The 24022-nt window shown below is 41.2% G+C and overlaps 1 protein-coding gene across 1 annotated transcript in view; it reads right to left on the bottom strand.

Moving 5' to 3' along the window:
• Positions 1-24022, bottom strand: part of LOC122817266 (MYCBP associated protein) — a 2683797-nt gene that overhangs the window by 1757134 nt on the left and 902641 nt on the right. The gene's annotated exons all lie outside the window — the stretch shown is intronic.

Genomic DNA, 24022 nt, shown 5'->3' with positions numbered 1-24022 from the left:
AACCAATCTAAGATGGACTCTTTTCATGCATTAACCTATCCAATCAGCTAAATTACTGAAATAGAGCAATACATATGAAACTTAATGCTACTAAACATATTATATGCCAAGTGAGCAACCCCAAGATCATTTTAATAAAGTGTAGCAATACTTCAATACCTAATAAACTGCACATAAATGAAGATATTGTCAGAAAAACTGGCTAAATTATGGTATGCTAAGATTAAGAACATACATTTAATTAATATATATGAACTTAAAAAAACAGTTGAAACAACGGTACCACAAAACAACTTATCCAGGTTTACAGCACAGTGACTGAATGAACAAGTGTGAATGACAGACACATTTCTATATATCATCAAAATAGTGTGCACCAACCCATTGTAACAAGTGAAAGATATGCAGTAAGGGAAATGGATGAAGGCATACTAGTATGATTACAAATATAACCCGAAGTCTGATAAAGGTGCATTATAGTGCAGTACATCTTACTGATGACAAAAAGATACTGTGAGTCAAAGTGTGATAATCTTAAAAAATCAGGAGCTAAGACATCTTAAAGCAGTTATGAGAATGTAACTGCTTGGGGAGCAAAGACAGTGAGAGCAGAGATTAAGAGAAAAATGGAGATGATGAAGACAGACAGAAGTGGCATGAGCATCAGAGGAAGGTAATGGCCATTCACTAAAGGTACACGAGTAAAAACTGTCTTTCGGCTTTTCCCGGTAAGAGGTTGCCACAGTGGAACTCCGGTCCGCTAATGATCGGCAGTGAATTTTTATGGTGTTGAGTTGCCAGCCCGGTGCCCAACATTCAAAGAAGTCACACCCACACATGCATGCACCTACCTGCATGTCTTTAAATTTACTCGACCACATGGAGGACATGCAGACTCCGCACAGAAGGTGCTCCAGCCGAGAATCGAACCAGAGAACTAAAGGTACATGAGTAATGGAGTTAAAGCCAAACCCTAAGCGTTTCCTCAGTATAAAGCGGTGGGTAATTTTTGATTGTTTTATTTGGGCATTTGTGAGGATGTATTTTGACCAGGGAAATGGGTGAGGTTTTGCTCATGGTTAAGGAAATGTTCATGTTAAATTGTCTGCAAAAACACATGTCAGAATCACCAGACACACACTGTACTGCTGTTTCCGTTACAGTTTGATCTGTCCAAACAGTTACACTGTCTGAGATCATTTCAATTCTGTTATAGCTAGACACATATAACTATAGACCGATGAACACTCAGTCCAAAAACGTCACTAAAGAGTGAAGCATACTGTCCAGTTTATATACTCTCTTTAACCAATGTTATTTTTAATACCCTTGTGACTTGTTCTTCTGGTTTGCATGATTTATGTCCTTCTTTGGTTATTTTTCTCTTGCTGTATCTGAAGACTTCACAAAAAGTCCCTCTACATCATCTTTGCATCACTTGAAGTGTCTGTATTTTATTTCATTTATTTCTGCATCTGATCCCTGTTGATCAACTTCCTTCTTTGTATGTTCCAAATATAACAGGATGTCATGTCTAGCCCACAAACATATTTACAGTTAAGCTAAGCATGTTTTATTTTTGCAGGTGTCAGACACATAGCCGTTATTACTTATCTATTCTTAACTGCTTTCATGCTTGCTTAAGCAAGTTGTCAGCCTTGCAGTTTCTGCTTTTACAGAGCAACATTTATTTCAAAATCTTGTAACAATTTTAACCCTTGCTTTACAAGGCAAAACCTTGTATTAGAAACGAACATTGCAGCATACATTTAATTGCTTTATTGCTTTGGGAAAAGAATATTTACAATATCTATCAATTCCCCCTTTTTTAATTAAATCAAGGAAAAATGCAAAAAAAAAAACATTTTACAGAAAATGTGATCCTCTGTACCTGATAGCCTTCCTTCATTGTTAACAAGTTACTTGTTTCACAGTTTTATTAACACAAATTTTAACACATCTCCTCTGTTATATCTGAGATAGCTCCATAAGGTGCATTTGCTAAAACTGTCATCAGCTTTGCCTTAGTGGCACCATACCAGTGAAAAGTTTCAGCTCCTGAAATAACACCATTTCCTTTGTCCAGCTGTTATAAAATCTTTCCCTATTTTTTTTTTATCATGAACCTCCCTCTTTTTCTGGTGATTTTTTACCATGTCCTCTGGTAATGTGTGAGTAATTCTCATTATTGGAGCTGCATACTCTATGTAACAGAATTTCTCCTCTTTCATCTCTTTCTTAAAAGAAGTATTATGTGTTAACTCCCATGCTGTTTTTATTTTATATTTTCATCAATTGTAATTTTTTTTTATGTCTGATTGTTTTACAACTCTATTTTTATAAGATTCTTTAAACATAAAACATGTATGTGTAACCTCTACAGGGACTGCATGTAATGGCATTTTCCCTCTGTAAGGAATGTGGCTAAAAACCCAACAATTTGACTTGTTATGTGCCTTTGCATACAAATTTTGCATGCCCAAAAATATATTGAAATCAGGTATCCGATCATGATGTCCCTGTTCTCATGATCTATTATATCTGAGTATCTCTCCCCATTTTTTCTTTACAACTGTTTTATTTGCATTTGCTTTGTAAGTACATTTTTTTAGCTTGTCTTGTCCTCTTCATAGATTATTATAGAAACAAATTTAAATGTTTCTAAGAGTGTTAACAGACTGTTGCTGTACTGATACTGTTTGATTGTTATTAACTTACATTGATTTTTATGAGCCAACATGGTGTGCTGCTTTTGCTTGGATTTTTATTAGCTGAAAAATGCTATTTGTCTAAGTTTTTATTAATTTTTTTAATGACTCTGTACTTTACTACGTGTATTTATTCCTGTGTATTATTTTCAGGATGGCAGTTACCAGTCTAATGATGTTTTTGCTGTACTAGTTTGTTTATAACACTGTTTGCTGTTGTATTTTATGTACAACATTCTTTTGAAAATATGACATTACAGTCACTGTTTTTTACCAGTATTGATCCTGTTTGCTGTATGCGTAAGCTACCTTTGGAGACATACTGTACTTTTAATGTGTGTGTGTGGGGGGGGTTGACCCTCTCTTGTTACCATAGAACCTTTTGTCATTTAGGATTTGTCATAGATACTGCCTTAAATGTTACTCCATTTCCAGACGTAGAAGTGGACTTACATAACCAACATTTAATTGCATTGTGTAGTTTTGCATATATCATTTGCATTACTGTAAATGCATTTACTATATATGTATTAACTTTAACTTTACACTGTATTTGTATTAACTTTAACTTTACACTGTATGTATATTAACTTTACTCTGTGTCTGTAGATTATTTTTGTGTTTATTCTGAATTCGTCCTGGCTTATTAAACCAGTAAAGTAATATTTATTTTTCTGTCTTTTCCTGTCCCCTTTGTTTAATTAATTAACATTGAGTTTTGTATACTAACATTGTTTTTCATTGCTTTAAAAGATCCCTGTACTTTGCTGCCAACTGATAACCTGTGTTTTGTTAATTTATTGTTTTAATGCCTATTGCCTGCTATGATGTGGTTTATAGGGAGGATTATCCCTGTAGTCTACTGTCATAATTTACCATTTTTATTATACTGCTAGTGTTTGTAATTACCCTTTTCAGTAAGGCAAGGGGTTTGTTTGTCCTTCCTTCTGTTTATTGCTTTCCTTCTTTTTTTGTGTACCCTGATGTTTGCAGGTTACTTGCATATATGCTCTTTTTTATTTATGATTTACCTGTTCCCATTTATCCTGCAGTTGTGAATGTATCTTGGTAATGTCTTTTTTATAGTTACTTACGTCAATTACAAAGCAAGGAAATTTCTGAGCTGTATCCCAACTGTCTTCCGTTGTGGCTGACCATAAAACCTTGTTAATGAAATCAATTACTATTCCCAGTTTGCCGAGAATATTAACCCCAAGGATTGTTGTTCCGAAACTGGAATTCATAAGAAATGTACCCTATATTAAAGATCCATTTTCTGTGAAACATATTTTATCTGCCTTACTGCTTATGGCTATGTAAGTGCTGCCATCAAAGCCTTGAATGTAAGATTTTTTTAACTGATTTACAAGTAACTGTTTGTTAGTGACTGAAACTGCTTCCCCTGTATCAAGTAGGACATCTTTCCATAGTATCCCCTCCACCCAAATGTCCACTAACAGGCGTCCGTCCTTTGCACGTTTAAAATTTGTGAGAAAGGTTACTTGGGTGGGGGGTGCACACCCCTAATCAAAATCATATTTATTCTGATCTGTTTTCCTACGTATATCTCTGATTACACAGGCTGCATGTTTTGTTCCCTGTTGACTGTTAGTGTCTTCCCTGTCTAATGTGTACTTTGTACTTTCAATTTCACGTTTTGGCTTGCACCGTGTGTGAGATTATATATACTTTATTTTTTTGTATCCCTCTGTGTTTGTTCCTGTGATTGATTTTCCCTTAATGTATTTTCTTTATCTTGATTTCTTTTTTTATTTTTGGGTTTTGAAGAAGCACTATTATAGGCATAGATACCCTTTTATATTTGACTTTCTTTCCATCTTTTGTAATACGGGCAATCCTGTTTAATGTGGCCTATTTTTTTACAAGTAAAACATATCACCTGTTTTTCTGAACTTTGTTGTGTATCTGTCTGTAACCCTGGTGGAGCAGAAGCTGCTCGTGTTCCCCATGTTTGTTTTTTCATCAGACCATGTATTAAGTCCCCTTCATTTCCCCACGTAGTTTATAAGCTGTTTTTGTACATTTTTTTTATGTGCATCTGCAATACTGCATACTTGTTTTACACTGTCTAGCACTGGCTTTGTTTTTTTTTTGTTCCAAGTGGAATTTGAGATGTGTAATCTCTGAGTCTGTATCTGTCTGTCTGGCAGAAACGGATTTTAAAGCTGCATCTGCATTTTGTAGAATGTCATTAACTGTCTGACGGAATTGCTTCAACATACCATCTTGCCTGAGCAAAACATTATTTTGTTTTTTGTTTTTTTGTCATGCTATTTAGACCGTTTGTCTGATCATTTTCAGATAGTTTTTTAATTTTTTAAATGGTGGAAACTGGCATTACCTTGTCTGTGTGTTTAAAACAGTTATGTGAGTCTAGACATTCACCAGTTTCAGCTGCTTGCTTTGCTTTGACATCTGCCAAAGCATTTACTGTAGCCTCTTCTGTATTACATTTTTTATGTACTTTGATTTTGACAATACTAAACTTTCCCTGTAAATCATTTTGGGAATCAATGCCCATAACCCCCGTAGTAATGGAATAAGAAGTTATGTACCTACCATAACGTTCCATGTTAGTTGTCTTCATCTCTCCTTCTTTCTTGCTGGACAGGTTCGGAGCCGATCCTCGGCTCCGACTCGGCCTTTTACTAAAGCTCGAGAGCTATTTACCGGCTCGAGGCCTCCCCTTATCCCACAATGCTAGGCGTCAGATATCGAGATCTCGTTTGGTAGAGCTAACACCATGGAAAAAAAAAAAAAAACACCTGTTCCCACCAAAGGTTTACCTACAGTGCTACAAACAGAGGAGGACGTAACCTAAAAAAAAGTCAACCATACGAAGAAGGCCTCAAAAGGGATTCTTCTCGGTCCTAACCAGGCTAGGGGGATGGAGGGTGGGACGCAAGAACGAAGGCGAGATGAAGACAACTAACATGGAACGTTATGGTAGGTACATAACTTCTTAATGTTAAGTTGTCTATCTCACCTTCATTCTTGCTGGATGGGACAGCGTCCCTAGCACCTTAGCCCTGGGTGGCTCATCGAAACAGACTCTTGAGCACAGTGGAACCAAAATCAGCTCGACTCCTGGAGGCCATATCCAACTTTCAATGCAAAATGAAGGTATGAGGAGTGGCCCATGTGGCTGCAGCACAAATAGATTCCATTGGAAGTCTAGCCTGAAAAGCTACCGACGTAGCCAATGCTCTGGTGGAATGAGCTTTTGTTTTTGTAGGGAGTTCTTTATGTCTCAGTTGGTAGATCAAGGTAATAATAGAGGCCAGCCACCTGGACAAGGTTACCTTAGAAACTGTCAGGCCCTGCTTGCCCTCAGCATAGGACAGGAAGAGTTGATCTGATTTTCTTGTCTGTTTGGTCCTATCCAAATAAAAACATAATTGCCTGTGAATGTCCAAATAGTGTAACTTCTGTTCAGCTCTGTTTGAATAATTAGGAAAAAAGACAGGAAGATCAAAAGCCTGATTAAGATTTGTTTCTGAGGGTGTTTTGGGTAAAAAGGAAGAATTAGTCCAGAGTGAAACTCTATCTTTGTAAAAAATAAGATAAAGAGGACGAATACAAAGGGCTTGAAGTTCCGATACTCTTCTGGCTGAGGTGATGGCTACTAAGAAGAGAGTCTTCCAGGAGAGTAACTTTAAGGAACAAGAAGCTACAGGTTCAAAAGGAGGGAGAATCAATGAAGTTAATATCAAGTTCAAATCCCACAGAGGGGGGATCTTAAACCGGGGGTCTAAGTAAAATAGTCCCCTTAAGAAAGGCCTTACAAAGTTTGTGGGACATGATACTGGACTCTGATAAGCCAACGTGAAAATTTGTGATAGCAGCCAATTGGACCCTAATGATGGCAGATGAGGAACCTGCTCGAAAAAGTTCCACCAAAAAATCTAAAACATTATGGACAGGGGCTGTAAATCTTTCTAGCCTCTGCCCAGAAAGAAAAACGTTTTCACTTACTAGCATAAGTCTTCCTAGTAGAAGGTTTGTGCGAAGAAAGTATGATTTCACTTACTGGCTGAGAAATATGTGGAAGCCTGGCTAAGGTTGGAAGTGGAGCAAACAAGCTGTGAGGTTGAGAGAGTGAAGGGATTGGTGCAGCCCACCCGACTGATGGATCAAGAGGTCTGGCACTGGGTCCAGATTCCAGGGCTGCTCCAGCAGGTGGCAATGCAGGAATGGGAACCAAATTTGTCGAGGCCAGTAAGGAGCAATGAGGATCATCCTGGATCCCAAAGTGGTCGCTTTCTGAATCAGTTTTGGAATTAAGGGAAAAGGAGGGAATGCATAGAGAAGACCCCGGGGCCAATTGTGAACTAGAGCGTCTCTGTGGGAATGGCCTGGGAGGGGGAAGAGAGTGAAGAAGTCGCTGCACTTGCTGTTGATAGGGGTTGCAAAAAAGTCGCAGCAAGGTTGACCCCATCTGCAGAAAATTTTGTCCGCTACTAACTGATTGAGAGACCACTCGTGAGGCATAAGGATTGCTCTGCTTAGCCTGTCCGCTATGACATTGGACTTCCCGGGGACGTGTGTTGCTATCAGAAACCATTGAGAGCAGATCGCCCACTGCCAGAGTCTGAGTGCTTCTCGACATAAGGGATAGGACCTGGTTCCGCCCTGATTGTTGATGTACCACACTACCGACATATTGATCGTCTGAACTGCAATAGTCATGGTAGGTACAGAATCCTGAAGAGCTTGCAACGCTAAAAGTACCGCTCTCATCTCCAAGACGTTTATGTGCAGATGGTACTCTAGGGGTTGCCAAGTGCCCTGGACAGTCCTGCCCTGAAAATGCCACCCCCCCCCCCGATCAGGGAGGCATCCGTGTCACCGTGGCAACCGGAGGAGGAAGGACAAATGGTCTGCCCTGAAAAACATGAGGGGAGACCATCCACCAAGAAAGGTGGTCTTTGCATGATTGGGTGATTATTATGTTGTGAGACATCGGAAGCTGTTGAAAGGACCATTTGGTAAAAAGCATCCACTGAAGAATCCGCATGTGAAAACGAGCCATGGGAAGTAATGTGATTGCTGCTGCCATGAGACCCAAGGATTTCAGTACAAATCTGGCCTGAATTCTCTTGCACTGTAGTAATGTTTGAATATGTCGGCGAATGTCTAATACTTTTTCTAATGGAAGTTTTGCCGACAGTTCTTTTGTATTTAATATGGCACCTATAAAGGTTATAGATTGACAAGGCGACAACGCAGACTTTTTGAAGTTTATAGAGATACCTAGCTCGGAGCAAGTTTGGATGGTATAATCCCTGGCTCGGATTAGCTGATGCCTGGTGGAAGCAGTTAGGAGCCAGTTGTCTAGATATGGAAACACCTGGAATCCTCGCCGTCTCAGGTGAGCCGTAACCACTGCATGCATTTGGTGAACACCCTGGGGGCTGTGGTGAGACCAAAGGGCAGGGCTCTGAATTGATAGTGACTGGCTCCCAGCCGGAAGCGGAGAAACCTCCTGGAGCGTCTGTTCATTCTGATATGGTAGTACGCATCCTGAAGGTCTATGGAGCACATCCAAATGTCCGGACCCAAAAAGGGTAGAATGGACTGAAGCATGACCATCCGGAACTTTGTTCTTTGAACAGATTTGTTTAACCTGCTGAGATCCAAAATGGGTCTCCAGTCCCCTGTTTTCTTTGGTACCAAAAAGAACTTGGAGTAAATCCCGGATCCTTGCTGGTCTGCTGGGACTGGCTGGATGGCTCTTTTTTCTAGCAGTTTTGAAATTTCTAGTACTGCTTGTTCCCTTAGACCGGGTGGAACATCTGGAAGGGACCTGTTTGTTTGCATGGGGGTGTGGACAAAGGGGATTTTGTAACCCTCGGATATGATAGACTGTACCCATTTGTCTTGTGTGAGGAGTCGCCAGGCTTTTGGGTACAGTGACAATCTTCCCCCGACTGCCTCCGAGGGTGGACAGTCGGGCAGCCCCTCAGGGGTGCTGAAAGGGTTTGTCAGAGAAAGATTCCCTGCTACCCTGATTTTGTGGACTGCCTCTGCCCCTCAGGTAGAGTCTATTGTTGTTCCCTCCTCTGCCCCTGGAGGGAAACTCGCCACGTGTGTCAGGCACGACTCCTTGGGGTTTGCAAAACCACATTTTTCCACTCTTCTGACCTTTAGGGTATGGTCTAGAGGGAGTAGAAAAACAGACTCCCACGGCAGAGAGAGTCTTGCCTTCCTCCTCACACCTGGTAAGGGTATCCTTCACCTGTGGTCCGAACAAAGCCAAAACATCGAAGGGGGGTATTGGTGAAGGACACCTTAAAGGGGTTAGCAAAGTTACATAATCACATCCAGGCATGTCTTCTCAAAGCCACGCCTGTGCCTGCGGCTCTACTCGCCCCATCGGCTGAATAAGAAATGAGCCGCATGGAGGAGTTGACTATAGAATTAAGGGTCGCCAGCTGGGAGTTAATCTTTTCCTGAGACCCCGCAGCAGATGGATCCTGAAGGGTATCACCCAGTTCTTTAAGGGGATCTCTTTGAAGGCGGGTGAAATGGCACAGATAGTTCAGCGACCGCATGGAAAAGGTCGCTGAAGAAAACATCCGCTTCCCGTACCTGCCCATTGTCCTAGATTCTTTATTAGGTGCATGGACAGGCACTGAAGGGTCAGCCAACTCCTTCTTAGTGGCTGCTGCAACCACCATGGCATCAACAGGGACACCCTTTGTAAGAAACTGTTTGTTGGACGGGGCTGTAATGAATTTTGTGGGCCTGCGGGGAGTTGATTCCACTGTGTCCGGGGCCGTCCACGCCTTCCGAGCCACTACTTCCATGAGCGGGTCGAAAGGTGGAGACACCCAGGAGGTGGAAGGGCGAGAACCAAACGCGTCCAGATACACCGACTCATCATCGGAAGGGTTAAGGGCAGTCCGTCTCCCCCTCTGCCTAAGGATCTCAAGGATGTCTGAGAAGGAGACATCCTCAGAGGGGGACCTTGGGGGCCCTTCCGAATCCTCCAAGTTGGTGTCAGAGGTGAATGACTCGGGGGAGTCACATGCTTCCTCTTAGATTTTCTCTTCCGAGGGGGCTCCTCTGAGTGATCAGGGGAGGCCTCAAAAGAAGAAGATACACCCAATGGGGCTACCTGGAGCACCTGTTCTCCACACTTGGGGTCAGGAGGGTGGACAGAGACCGAAGCAGGCACTATGGGGGGAGGAGCCGAAGGGGTCGATCGCGGAGCCGACACCAGAGTCAGCATGCTCCTCATGACTTCAAGGCGCCCCTATCAGGCAGAGAAGAGGGTCCCCACTCAGAAGAGACGTGAACCCCTTCCGGCACCAAGAGGGACGGCTCTGAGGCTGATGTCGGGGCCGAGCTCACCTGCGCCGAGGCCCCGAGAGGGAGACCGGGGTCAGACAAGGGTCCGATGCTACTCACCCCCTCGGAGCCGATGAGGGAGTCTCGGCACCCGGATCCCTCCAAGGACGGAACCAATGAAGAGATCGGAGCCGACGAGGGAGCCAAAAGGTGTGGTATCGGCTCCGACGATTCAAGCCCCAACAAGCTCCGGCTCTGAACACGGTCGTAGAGTTGGAGGAGGAACTGTTGAAGAAACAGGGATAGCCACAGTCTGTTGAGAAGGGCTAGTTAACATTTTGGCCAGTGCCTGCAACTTTAGGAGCCTACTGACCACCCTCTCTAAGTCATGATCCGATAGCCTGGAGGACTGAGAGGAATGGGATCTATGGCTCCGCTCCGATTGTAATAATGGGGACCTGGGAGCCGAGCGAACGGACTCTAAAGAGGGGGACCTCAAATGCTTTCGGCTCAGAGAAGGCTCCAATAGCAAAGTCGGAGCCGACTGAGGTCTCAAAGTGTGGGTTCCGACCGGAACCGACGAGGAGGCAGAAGCTCCGCTCGGCATCGGCTCCGAACAGGGAGCCGACGGTTTAGCGGGCTTTAAGGATTTCCCCGACGAAGGCTTGGCTGGGGATCCTTCTGGCTTTAACAAGCCCCTCAAAATGAGCTTATTCCTACGCTCCTGAAGGACTCTTGGACTGAAGGCATGACAGACCGAACAAGAGTCCTGCAAGTGTAGGGGGCCCAAGCACAAGAAGTGTGACCGTCTGTCAGAGACATCTTCTGACAGCATGAGTCATACTTCTTGAAACCTGAAACCTTGGTATCTTTAGACATGATAAAAGAGATACTAAGGGAAGTTTAACTAGTGCTTAAAACACTATACACAGACACACACGCACTAGAACTAACAGTAACAATACCACTATAACTACAACAGTTATCACTAACAAAACCTTAACATCAAAAAATATCCAAATATATATATATATATATATATAAACTATAAAGTGACAGGCCTAACCACTACCCCAAAGGGTGGGGAGGGAGGAAGGGAAGAAAACTCTGTAACAACAGAAAAGGAGATCCTAAGTGGGGTCTAAAGGGGCTACATGATCTAATAAAACTAATAGAGAAGAATATCTACATATAACAACAACACTGACAGTAAAACAGCAATAAAAAAATTATACGACCTGGAGCCGGTAAAAAACGCAACCTCATAGCTGATGCGGCAAACCAGATCTAGATATCTGACGCCTAGCACTGTGGGATAAGGGGAGGCCTCGAGCCAGTAAATAGCTCTCCAGCTTTAGTAAAAGGCCGAGTCAGAGCCGAGGATCGGCTCCGAACCCATCCAGCAAGAATGAAGGTGAGACAGACAACTTAACATCATGTTTTAGGGGTTTGCCAACACTGTCGACGAATCTTCTTCTGACCAAAACTGGCATGTGTAAATGTAAAAAAAAACATTTAAATCATCGCTTGAAATAGACCACACACTGTATATCAACCAATGTTTAAATGCCAACATACTGAAACAAAATTCCTTTTTGTCTTGCCACTGAGGCAGAGTCTGCAATAAACAAGACTATTGATATATATCAGCAGGAGAAATAACTGTCATTTTGTTTCTCTTATAAACCTTGCTGGGCTTTTTCTGTCTTGTCAGATTAACTTCTGTAGTTTGTGCCCTTAGTAAATGTTGTTGGGCTCTATCTGATTGTTACATTAAACCAGAAATGTCATTATGTAAAGTCTGAATGCTATGCTGAGTCTGTTCCTCTAAATGGCATTATTGTCCCTTACTACTGTCCCAAGGGAAATTTTGAAAAGCTGTGAAAACCTTTTCTTTAAAAGGTTAATATTAATAGCACACTCTACTATGTTAGAACTTTCTTCTTTCTGTGCATTTGCAATATTTACTATAGATAACATTTTTTTCTTCTTTCTGTGCATTTGCAATATTTACTATAGATAACATTTTTATGTTGTGTATTACATTAATGACAATAATTGCATACACTTGTAATGTATGAGATTAAGGTGACTGCAGAAGGTACATTTAACTGTTGTATATGTGAAGAACTAACAATGCTAGAATCAAACAGATTGTTTATCAGAATAGGATATCTTATGGTATGGCTTATATACTAGACTCTTGTGACAAGATAGACATATGTTTGGAAAGTTACTTCCACATAAAAAATATTCTTTATGAATTGCTGCACATTTTGTATACAGATTATAGGCATTTTATGCATTTACAAACACAACTGTTATCTAAAGTTTGAACATTAAACATTTGAGATTTACATTTCATGTCTGACACAGAAGGTTTTAAACTGTGTACATTTATATATACAATATGTGGGCATTGTAAAGTTAACTGTCTGTACTTATAACTGTGAAGACTTTACCATATTTTGCATAGATGACAAACAGGTGATCAGGCTGAAGTCACTTAGAAGACACTGTGTACTTCAACAGACGAATTGATGGTGGAACATTGGTGGACAGATGCAACAACGTTATCTCTGATTTTACCGAAGAGAAGCACTGGATCTGTTGACCTGTGGAATTCATGAAGAAATTATGGCACCAAATGAACAATAACTGCTGGATGTTGTATCTTTCGGCTTTTCCCGGTTAGGGGTTGCCACAGCAGAACTCCGGTCCGCTAATGACTGGCAGTAGATTTTTATGTGCCGAGTTGCCAGCCCCGACGCACAACCTTCAACGAAGGTACGCTCATTCACGCATGTCTCCACACAGAAGACACTTTAGCTGAGAATCGAACAGGACAACATCTTACTGTGAGGCGACAACGCTACGCAGCAGCACTGGTAACGGATAGAAAAGGTCACATTTGAGCTGGCCTCGCCACTATTAAATTGTCAGCAGAAACACGTCAGAATCACCAGATTCACATTGTACTTTTGTTTCCATTATAGTTTAATCTGTCCAAACAGTTACACTGTCTGAGATAATTTCAATTCTATTATAACATAGCTAGACACATATAACTATAGACCGATGAACACTCAGTCCAAAAACGTCACTAAAGAGTGAAGCATACTGTCCAGTTTATATACTCTCTTTAACCAATGTTATTTTTAATGTCCTTATGACTTGTTCTTCTGGTTTGCATGATTTATGTCCTTCTTTGGTTATTTTTCTCTTGCTGTATCTGAAGACTTCACAAAAAGTCCCTCCACATCATCTCTGCATCACTTGAAGTGTCTGTATTTTATTTCATTTATTTCTGCATCTGATCCCTGTTGATCAACTTCCTTCTTTGTATGTTCCAAATATAACTATAACAGGATGCCATGTCTAGCCCACAAACATATTTCCAGTTAAACTAACTAAACATGTTTTATTTTCGCAGGTGTCAGACACATAGCCATTATTACTTATCTATTCTTAACTGCTTTCATGCTTGCTTAAGCAAGTTGTCAGCCTTGCAGTTTCTTGCAATTTCTGCTTTTACAGAGCAACATTTATTTCAAAAATTTGTAACAAGCTTAACCCTTGCTTTGCAAGGCAAAACCTTGTATTAGAAACAGGCATTGCAGCATACATTTAATTACTTTATTGCTTTGGGAAAATAATATTTACAATATCTATCAGTTCACACTCTGTAAAATGACTGATGCAGAGTGTTATGATTATGTCAAAGTCAAAAACTGACAGGTGAGTGTTTTAAAATCACTCCTGAACTGAATCTTACACAAAAAATGGAGAGTAGAGAAGAAAGGCACATCAGAGTGAGTGACTATATTGCAGAAGTAAGTAGTTCTTTCCCAGGTGGGAGAGTGTCTGTCACATCACTATGCTTGAAATACTAAGTGCTCTTATGATAAGACAGAAAGCAATCAGTACTTCACTTGAGGCCCTGAGAATCTGGTCTAGCACTACACATAGGTATGAGAAAGCTCACACGGGCTGAGATGAAAAGGGAACACTGTCTCATTTACAAACATTTTCACTAACAAGATGGGACATGTCAGGTCCATATGCTTGCAATGGCTGGCTGAGGTACAAAAGCCATGTCAGGATGCTAATAAAAGTAGCAACACTGAAACCATAGATTGTCTTGAAAATGCTGCTCTTCCAAATTATCAACAAGGCCTGCACTGATAAAGAAAAAAAAAAACTATTGCTTAGAGGGATATTGCATCATATATAACTATTATTATGTCAGTGGTTGCCAGAAAGGCACCCCGAGGACTCATAACATTCTTCACCATTTGCGTTATTATATGGTCACAGGGTTAGGGGTCCCTTTGATTTAATTTGCAGTGAGTGATACAGTATACCTTACATTTTGGGATTAAGCACAGGGGTCTCATGGAGTTGACAGAAGAGCACTTAGCACAGCCACAGTACCAGCACAAGTCTGACATGACAGCACATTAAGGGCCTGAGAATATACAGGCAGAGGAAAGGCAATGGTACTATTCCTGTTCAGCAAGCCAAGTTAAAAACAGCACTGGGAGGTCCTTCTCAACAGTGTGAAAAAGAAATGAAGTCAATTACATGGTGGAACTGTCAAACAAGAGACAAAAAGTGAAGTTCTTATTATGTCAATATGATAAAGCCACACCATTACAGATGGACTTTAATACTTAGTGTTTTCAGTGGGTTACAAGAGGAATTAGCAGAGTCCTGCTCACAGATCTTCTCCCTGAGACTCAGACTGATACTTCAGTGGTTGAGGTAGTATTCTCACAACAACAACTGGGTTAGGCCTCATAACTGCTGCTGTCCACCTGTGAGTGAACAGCAGCCTCTTTGGTGAAAACCAAGGTCCCTTGTCTCTGAACTATAAGCCTGCTGGCAGTTGCCTAGTCATTTGGCTTGAACTCAGCAGCTTTTTATTGATGCTTCTGCTGTGTGTTGTGCCAAATTAACATCTGGTGATGGGTCTTCCACATTCTGGAAAAATAACTTTGTGGAGGGTAGTACCAGACACCTGCAACAGTCAAAGCTTTTCTATTTTCTCAATGTTCTCATGAACTTCCTTCCCAAAAAGTGATAACGAGAGAAGGGGGAGTCCAAAAAAGGTGATCTTAGACTCTTTGATGAAGTTAGAAGTGTTGTTGGATGGCAATACCAGATTTCACAGCTTTGGTAGTTCTCTTCTCAGAGTTATACTAACACATACTAGAATGTTTGCTCATGTGCGAGGAAAATCTGTGTGGCTTGCATTAATAATTTTTCTTTCATATGCCCTTCTGGTGACTCCTCAAGTATAAGGATCAGCATATCATCAGCCAAATCCAAAATTCACCATAGGCATGGCATAACTGAGCACCTGCAAAGATAAAGTGGTAGACACAAAAACTTCAAAAACCTATCCATGGCATTTGACTATTGGGAGGACTGAAAGTGAAGCTCCTGGATATAGCAGAATTTTACATGTCACTGCAGAGACCTGAGTATCAGGCGTAGGGCTCTCTACCCAGATAGGCAACTCTCTTAGCCTCATCATAAACCCCCCTTTTCCCATTTTTCTACATGAGGTCACCTACTGTGTCAACTGTCACCATCTCTCCTTATTCAATGCCACTCTCCTACCTTCTTCAACACTCATGCCTGACTGTCACAGGTCTTCTCTCACACTATCCTTCCACCTCTTTGCTGGAAGCCCTTGTTTCCTCTTGCTTTCTTCTTGTCTATCCCAAATCTTCTTCACTAGATTGTCTTCTGTTTTCTTGCATGTATGCCTGAACCATTGTAACCTGTTCTCAGACAGGCCACTCCCTGCGAGGGCAGAAAATATGGCTGGCCTTCTTAGGGTCATGGGCCACCATACCAGGTTCTCTCACATAATCCTGGTTTTATCTTTTATAGAATATCTACCAGGAGAACATCCGGTCCTTCTGTAGACTTTGCTGATGTGAGAGAACGGGGATATTTTCTTCTATCAAATCAGTGTGGCAAAGAAGATCTGAAAGTACAATCATCCATATTGCATGATGGAAAAAAGGGAGGTTTCCATGATGCCTAAGAAACTTCATCTACTGAGCAGTCCTAATGCCTATGCCAATAGGCTTGCAGGTTACAGAGGACATTCTTCTTATAAAGCTATCATTATAGTAAAGACATAAACTTCATTTTCCAGTCAACTGAAATAAGACAAGCTTAAAAAGATACATAAATCACAACTCAAAATACTGGAATGTGAAGAAACAGCAAAAATATATAATGTATTGGACAGGGATATTGAGTCTAACAGAACAAGAAGTACAGTTGTGTCACATGCAGTGCATACCACAACAACAATCGAAACAAAGAGATCTTGCCTAGTTTGAGATCATCCTTGGAGTTAAGTAAACACTAATCTGTTTCATTTCAGGATGACCATTTTATTAACAGATACATTATTTTGAAATCTTTGAACATTAAACTTTAGATGCAATTTATTTCTTCACAGAAATAAAAAGACTTAATTTCTTTCCTTATTGATTATTTTTATATATGCCAACCTTTCATTTCTTTTTGTAACCATGTTTCAAAGTCACTGTCAATCCAGGGCTGAGTTACAAGTTTCTGTGTTGCCCATATCTTACTTGGACAGAAGGAAGTTTCTCTGTTCACCTGTGAGAGAGGGGAGCTTTGAGCAGCCTATCTGTCCCTGGAGGAGTGGTTTCAGCCCAGAAGTTAGTAGTTTATCAGGCATTTTCTATCTCTTTCACTTCTCTGCTATAAAAAACGCATTTGTGTGGTTTTGTGCACCGGGCAGCACCATTTAGCTAGAGTTAAACTATTCTTGGCTCCACAAAGTCTACTCTTCAATTTCTCCCTTGGAACTAGGCACATCTTCAACTTTAGCACTCAAACCATTCATTTCACAGTCAAACACTTGCTTAAAACTCATAGCAAGCACTAATTAACCCTAGCACTAGACCCCCCCTATACTGTCCAGAAGGACAAGGCTCTCTATTCTTCCCCACCAGCCAATCAGGAAAACAACTTACTCTATCTATTCAGGCATGTCCAAAGGGCAGTTTCAGGTGTACTCTCCAGTCCAACTGGTGAATCTGGGCATTTTGAGGCAATGTTACAACTGCCGCATGTACACAGACAACCCTCTTCTCCTACCACCAAACACTAATATATGCGAGAGATGCAATTATACAGCCAAACTGGAGGCAAAGCTCTCTCAACCCAAGACTGGAACTGACAGTCAAGAGGAGAAGGGTAATACTTGCAACACACCACCAGTCTCACATAGACTTAATAAACCAACACCGGCAAATAACACACATGAATACATGAAAACATACTCGGAGGCTCTAAATAAAATTCTGCAAAAGCAACAGAGACCTCCAAAGCAGACATCCAAGCAACCTCCACACCCCATCACCAAACATTAAACACATACTTCACATAATCAGTGTGCCACGCAATCACAGCCCTTAAAGCAAAATAACATACCCAACACACTAGTAATAGGCGACTCTATAGTCAGGCATACTGATGTCCCACTAACTAGGCTGAACAAGGAGAAGGTTACAGTTAACTGCATGTCAGGTGCCAGGATCCGCCACATAACACAAGCACGCAGGTTACTCCAGAACAAGTACAAATACAACTCTGTCATTGTCCATGTTGGTGTAAATGACCTGAGACGTACCTCCCTGGACTACATGAAAAGAAACATGGAAGAGCTCTCTGATCATGTAGCCCAGGCCGGTATGACCCTGACCCTGAGTAGCATCCTGCCCTCACCAAGAATGATGCAACAGTATAAAGAAAAAATGATCAGTTTCAACAATTGGCTAAGTTTCTGGTGTCATTCAAAGTATCTGTCCCCCTGGGATGACATGCTCGACAAGCCACATTGCTTCGCAAGAGATGGCTTGCACCTGTCACCCTTAGGCTTTCGAATACTGGCCAAGGCTCTTGCCACCCCCATAGTGCCTTTTGTAGGCAAGGCTCAAAAGACAAACCCACCACCATAAATAGCCCAAGTAACCAAAAACTGAGGGTAATGCTACTCAATGCCAGAAGTCTAAACCTCAAAATGCACGCACTCGAGGCACTCCTCAGTATGGACAACATCGACATCTGTGCAGTAACAGAAACCTGGTTTAAGGCTCCTGAGAGCACCCCAGCACTACTAGGCTATAACTCATACCATACCTTTCGGCCACAGAACCAGAACCGAAACACAAAAGGCAGGGGTGTATCCATATTCATCGAGGATACACACACCTCCAGGTTAGTGGCGCAGCACAATGCATCAGAGATCATCCATGTGCAATTAACAATGGGCAAAACTGCAATCCAAATTGTAGCTTGTTACAGATCACCCACCATGGCCCAGGACTCCCATTCCGCATTTCTGGAGACACTGGGGAATATGAAGGTCCTACCAAACACCTTAATACTGGGTGATTTCAATTACCCAAACATAAACTGGGAGAACTACTCAAGTACTAACTCCCTTGCCCAACACTTCCTAGAATTTATAAACTCGAATGCCCTGGATCAACTGGTCAACACCCCCACCAGAGGGAACAACATATTGGACCTGGTCATCACCGACATGGGCGACAGGTGTTCCACACCGGAGGTCAACCCCTCACCGGTTAGATCAGACCATAGACTAATCACTCTGGATATCCACATTCCGCCCCCACCCCCAATCAAGGAAACCACCATGAAAAACTTTTCAAAAGAAAACTTCACGTTACTTAAGACTGAGGTGGAAAGGTTCACAGCCCCCATGCTAAAGAACAATGCTGTCCAAGCTGCTGAAACCTTTACAAAGGCACTCTATGAGCATCTGCAGGAATGCATGGATCGTGCTATCCCAAGTAAAACCAAGACTCACTCCTCCAAGAAAAGGAAACCAGTCTGGTGGACCCCTTCCATAAACAAGCTATACAACAGAAGGAGGAAACTAGTACAGAAAAGAGTAAATTCCCAAGAAGGAAAGACATCCCTGATCAGTATCAGCAAGAAACTACGATCCCTCATTAAATCATCCAGGGCTAGTTTCGAAAGAAAAATTGCCAATGACTCCAAAGATAACCACACAGCGTTGTTTAGCTATGTCAAGAACCTAAGTGGAAACTCTCAGATCTGCTCTGAGTTAGTGCAGAATGGCACAAAATACACTGAACCGATTGATATTGCAAACATTCTGGCAGACAGGTTTAGTGCAATCTTCACCCCCCTCTCACCCCCTAAAGGGCCCATAAGCATACCAGAAGAATGTAGGGCCCTGTCAATCACCGAAGCACAGGTTAAAACAGCCCTATCCAAAGCCAAAAACACAGCTTCAATGGGACCGGACGGGGTCCCAGGCTGTGTCTTACAACAGCTCCAAAATGAACTAACCCCTCACCTAAACACACTGTTCAAACTCAGCCTCTCTACAGGCTACATACCCATAGTGTGGCACACAGCAACAGTTATCCTGCTCCACAAAGGTGGAGCCACAACGGACCCCGGGAACTATCGCCCTATAAGCCTGACTAGCCTGGTCTGCAAGGCTATGGAATGCATCATCATGGAACTCATTAACAGAGACATTGGGAACCTCCAAACCTTGGACCCTACCCAGTTTGGTTTTGTTAAGGGCAGATCATGCCTCCTAAACCTGGTGGACTTCTTTGAGACAGTTACCAAGGCATTAGACGAGGGAAAGGAGGTTCACACAGCCTACCTAGACCTCGCAAAGGCTTTTGACACCATTCCCCATTCTAGTATTATAGACAAGCTCACCAGCTTGAACATAAACCCCTACGTCATGAGATGGGTTGCCAACTGGCTCATGGATAGAACCCACATGGTGAGAGTTGCACGCTCTACGTCTGACTCAAAACCAGTTACAAGTGGCGTCCCCCAGGACTCAGTCCTAGGACCCCTCCTGTTCGGTATATACTTCTCAGAGATACAGGCAAGCATAGGAGGACTATGGCTGACCAAGCTCGCAGACGACTGCAAACTAGGGGCCATAATTGATTCTCCGGCTGATACAGACACCCTTCAGATAGGTCTCACTGAGACGGATACCTGGTGTCAAAATCATGACCTCAGGCTAAATGCCAAAAAGTGCATAGTCATCCCCTTTGGAAAAAACAAAATATCCACGAACTACTACATAGGTGGTAGTCCCCTAAATACATAAAATGTAATAGGGGATCTGGGGACCCAAGTAGATAGTAATATCTCCTTTGATAATCATATTGCCAAGGTGGTTAGAAAATCCTTCTATGTGGCCCACCTAATCACAAAAGGGTTCGCATCTAGAACAAAAGAGGTTATTGTGCCTCTCTACTCATCACTCATTAGACCCATCATAGAATACAATGCCCCATTTGGGATGTACCTTACAAGACACCTGCAACAGCTGGAAAGGCCACAAAAGTACCTCACCAAGAGGATTACTAGCCTCAAACAGATGCCCTATGCAGCCCGACTCAAGAAACTCCAGCTGTACTCAGTTGCATACCACTTACACAGAGGTGATCTCTGCCTGACATACAAGGCCATGTCCAACTCAGAATTGATGGACATGCTCCACCTAAAAAAACAGATCCCAGAGAGCCACATGCTCTAGAGATATAAACCTCACCACAATGATAAATAGGACATGCTGGAGGGATAGATTCCTATCCCAGAGACTCCCCATGCTTTGGAACAGGATTCCAATATACATCAGGCAGAGCCCCTCTCTAACACTCTTCAAGAGAAACCTTGACGGGTGGATGGGAAACAGAAAATTTACCCTGGGGATCACTGCACTGGCTCTGCTGGACAGTGGTGCAGGGAACTAATGGCTCTGCTGGACAGTGCCGCAGGGAACTGATGCCTCTGCTGGACAGAGGCACTGGGAACTATTCTAAGGGGGTGGCGAAAGCCAACACATTCTGGCTAGGCTTATAAATGCCCTTGGGCAGATAGCCTAGTACTTACCTATGAACCTATGAATCTATGTGTGAAGTTTTTTATTTTATGTTCTGTCACTGGTAACTCTGGTATTACTCAAATAATTTATAGCTCTTCTAAGATTTCTACACTTTTATCTGATAAATATACTCTACTCATCATATATGCTATAGGTAATTCCTTGATTAATCTGTACTGCTTTTTCAGATCTCATACATGTAGATTAAAGTAACATCCTCTGCAATCTCAGAGATGCCTTGTACAAATACCTATTGAATACACTCTGCAAAGGTCTGTAGACTGTTTACACATGAACCACTTTACCAGACATATTAATCAATATCTCATATCTGTGCACTATTAGTAACAGTTTGTTTTCTATGTAAGCATATCTCTTAACCTAACCAGTATATTCTGTAGTAGAGTTGCAGGTTCATAGCTTTATATGTGTTTACTAGGCTAACAACAAGGGCTTTTTTAAGCTTAGCCATGCATCGAAAATCTCTGACAAGGATGATAGGATCATAGCTCCTAAACAATCCTGACTAACATCTACTTGCAAAACAACTGGTTTATTCACATCCTAATATTAATGTAGGGACAATTGTAACTAGCTACTTAAGCATATCAGAATTATTTTCTTGTTATAGCTTCATTCACAGGCTACATCTTAGTTTAGGAATTTTCTTAGTGACATGAGTTATCTCAGGCTTACAAGGTACAAAAATACTTCATCCTTTCTAGAAAATGTCTGCCTGTCTTCTGGAATTATCACTTGCACAACTGCTTTGACTTTTGATGGAAGAAGTTTTAGTCCCTCAGATGTTAAAATATAACCCATATGTTTGATATTTATCACATTTATTTACATTTGCTTTTATCTCACTTGAAATTGTGTTGTCTTGATCATTTTAGCAGCTGTATTATTCTCTTTTCATGCATTTCCTCTATCTAACCACATATGAACAGACCATCAGATATGTTTACAGTACTTCCAAGCCTTTAATCATCTGTGGAACAGCTCTTTGAAATACCCCTTGTAATACCAAATGGAATCATAAGGAAGCCATACATTCCTAATGGTGTATTATGCATGCATAATATAGCTTGCCTCATTCACCGTTATCTGCTAGAAAGTATAGTTTGCATTTAGCATTGCAAAAAAGCTTAGTATTTGGCATTCTTGAGAAAATTTCCTCAGTTATAATCAATGGGCAGTATTCTTTTTTAATCCCTTTATTCAGATTTTGCATATCAATACAAATGTGAATTTTATACTTTACAACAGAAACCACGATAGTCACACATTCAGTTTATAATTTCTTGTGAACACAAATCACTGGCACTGTATCAGATTTCATTTGTAAGTGATAGTCTCCTGGAAAAGGCCTGTGAATAAATAAGAAAAGCCATGCAAGGTATCTTTGCTGCACCTCTGTAGCATGTCTGAGTTGCCTCTTTGACTTTCTGATCGATTCTGTGCATTATGCAGTTTTTGATTTCACACTGTGAATATGTTTTTTCCATTTCTAGCTTCTCATAAGCCAAACAAACCTGAATGTTAGAAATGTTTACTTTTGTAAGAGCTGTGCTTTTAAAGGCAGCTTGCATATCTTATTTTTATGTCTATAGTATTTGACCAAATGATGACACACAGTAGCTAGCACAAATTAAAATGTGCACACGGCTTTCTATTGTGTATTTTCTAGCCCAGTGTCTAAAAGTATTTTCAGACAAAATATGTTATATACTTCACCTGTTACTATTTTAACATCAACAACTATCTGTTAATCATAATTTCTTGCCAGCAATCTATCTTGCATTTATATCTTCGTGTTCCATATGCATCTTAGACTTGACTTTATCAACTTGTTTTGCTTTAAGAGCATGATGAACAAACAGATCGTTTTTATCAACATGCAAATTATTCTGTCCACACTTATTACCACTTAAACTTATTATTTTTATACTTTTTTTTCTTGTATAGATTCTATAGAACTGTTTGCACGGTATTCATAGTTGAATTGGGCAGGAGTAAAATTCATAGTTAAGAGAAAATAATTAATCTCCAAGGCTCAAACATATTGGTCTTCTTTCCAAATCTATTATTTCAGATTTCATTCAGCCTAAGAATTACAATAGGTAGCATGCACTAGGTTGAATTTATATAAAAGTAGAATTTATAGTGCCTAAGAAGGTGTTAATAAAAATGCTGTGCTGCAATAAGTCAGAAAAATTACTTAAATCTGTTTCATATAGCTTAGTCAAGCATGAGACATAACACTGATAAGTCCAAACAAAAGCAGAGTTCTTACCCATGTCCAGAAGTCCTTTGTTAGTAGATTCTACTTATTTAAGGGTCTTTGGTATTTGATGAGCAATGGGAAACAGATATGATTCTGTACCTTCCCTCTGGGAAATCCAGAAGATAATTTCTTGCACATCAACACTGCCTCCTCCATATCAGAGGTCTAATTCTGTTAGAAATAGTCTTGGTTGAATACCTTTCTACTAAGCTTGCTGAATCCTCCCTGTGAATGAATCTGCCTTTGTGGATAGACAGGCCCTGAATTAACAAGATGCAATATCCCAGTCTTTGAGTCTTTTTTTCAGTATATCAGTCTTCTGCAAAGCTTTTCAGAGTCTGTCAGTGGCTGTTAGCTGGAAGCTCAGAAGTCCAAGTATGACTGTTTAAATGTCAGAGAAGAAAGAATAGAATACAACTGAGAATCTGACTGACTGACTGACTTAGATCCCTGCAGCATATATCTCTCTCGCATACAGACGGGAAAGCATGTGGAATTTCTTTGTTATATTATTTCTATGAAGTGACTCCAGATGTGGATGCATAATTCCTTTCTGTAGCATTCTGCAGTTTCAGCTTTTGGAACAGCTTGTCTTTCTCTACCTAGTTTATTACTCTTTCACTAAACTACAGGCGGAGAGAGAAGAGGGAGTACTGGCTTTGCAGATATTACATTTTCTTCCATATCCCATAATTTATATTGTCCTTTCTGACTTCTTGGCATTCTGGTGACCCAGAACAA

This window comes from Protopterus annectens, chromosome 12.part0 (assembly GCF_019279795.1).
Source record: "Protopterus annectens isolate FY-2018-M chromosome 12.part0, PAN1.0, whole genome shotgun sequence".
NCBI lineage: Eukaryota > Metazoa > Chordata > Ceratodontiformes > Protopteridae > Protopterus > Protopterus annectens.
The sequence above is the reverse complement of the archived record's forward strand: the minus strand, read 5'-3'. Positions and strand labels throughout refer to the sequence as shown.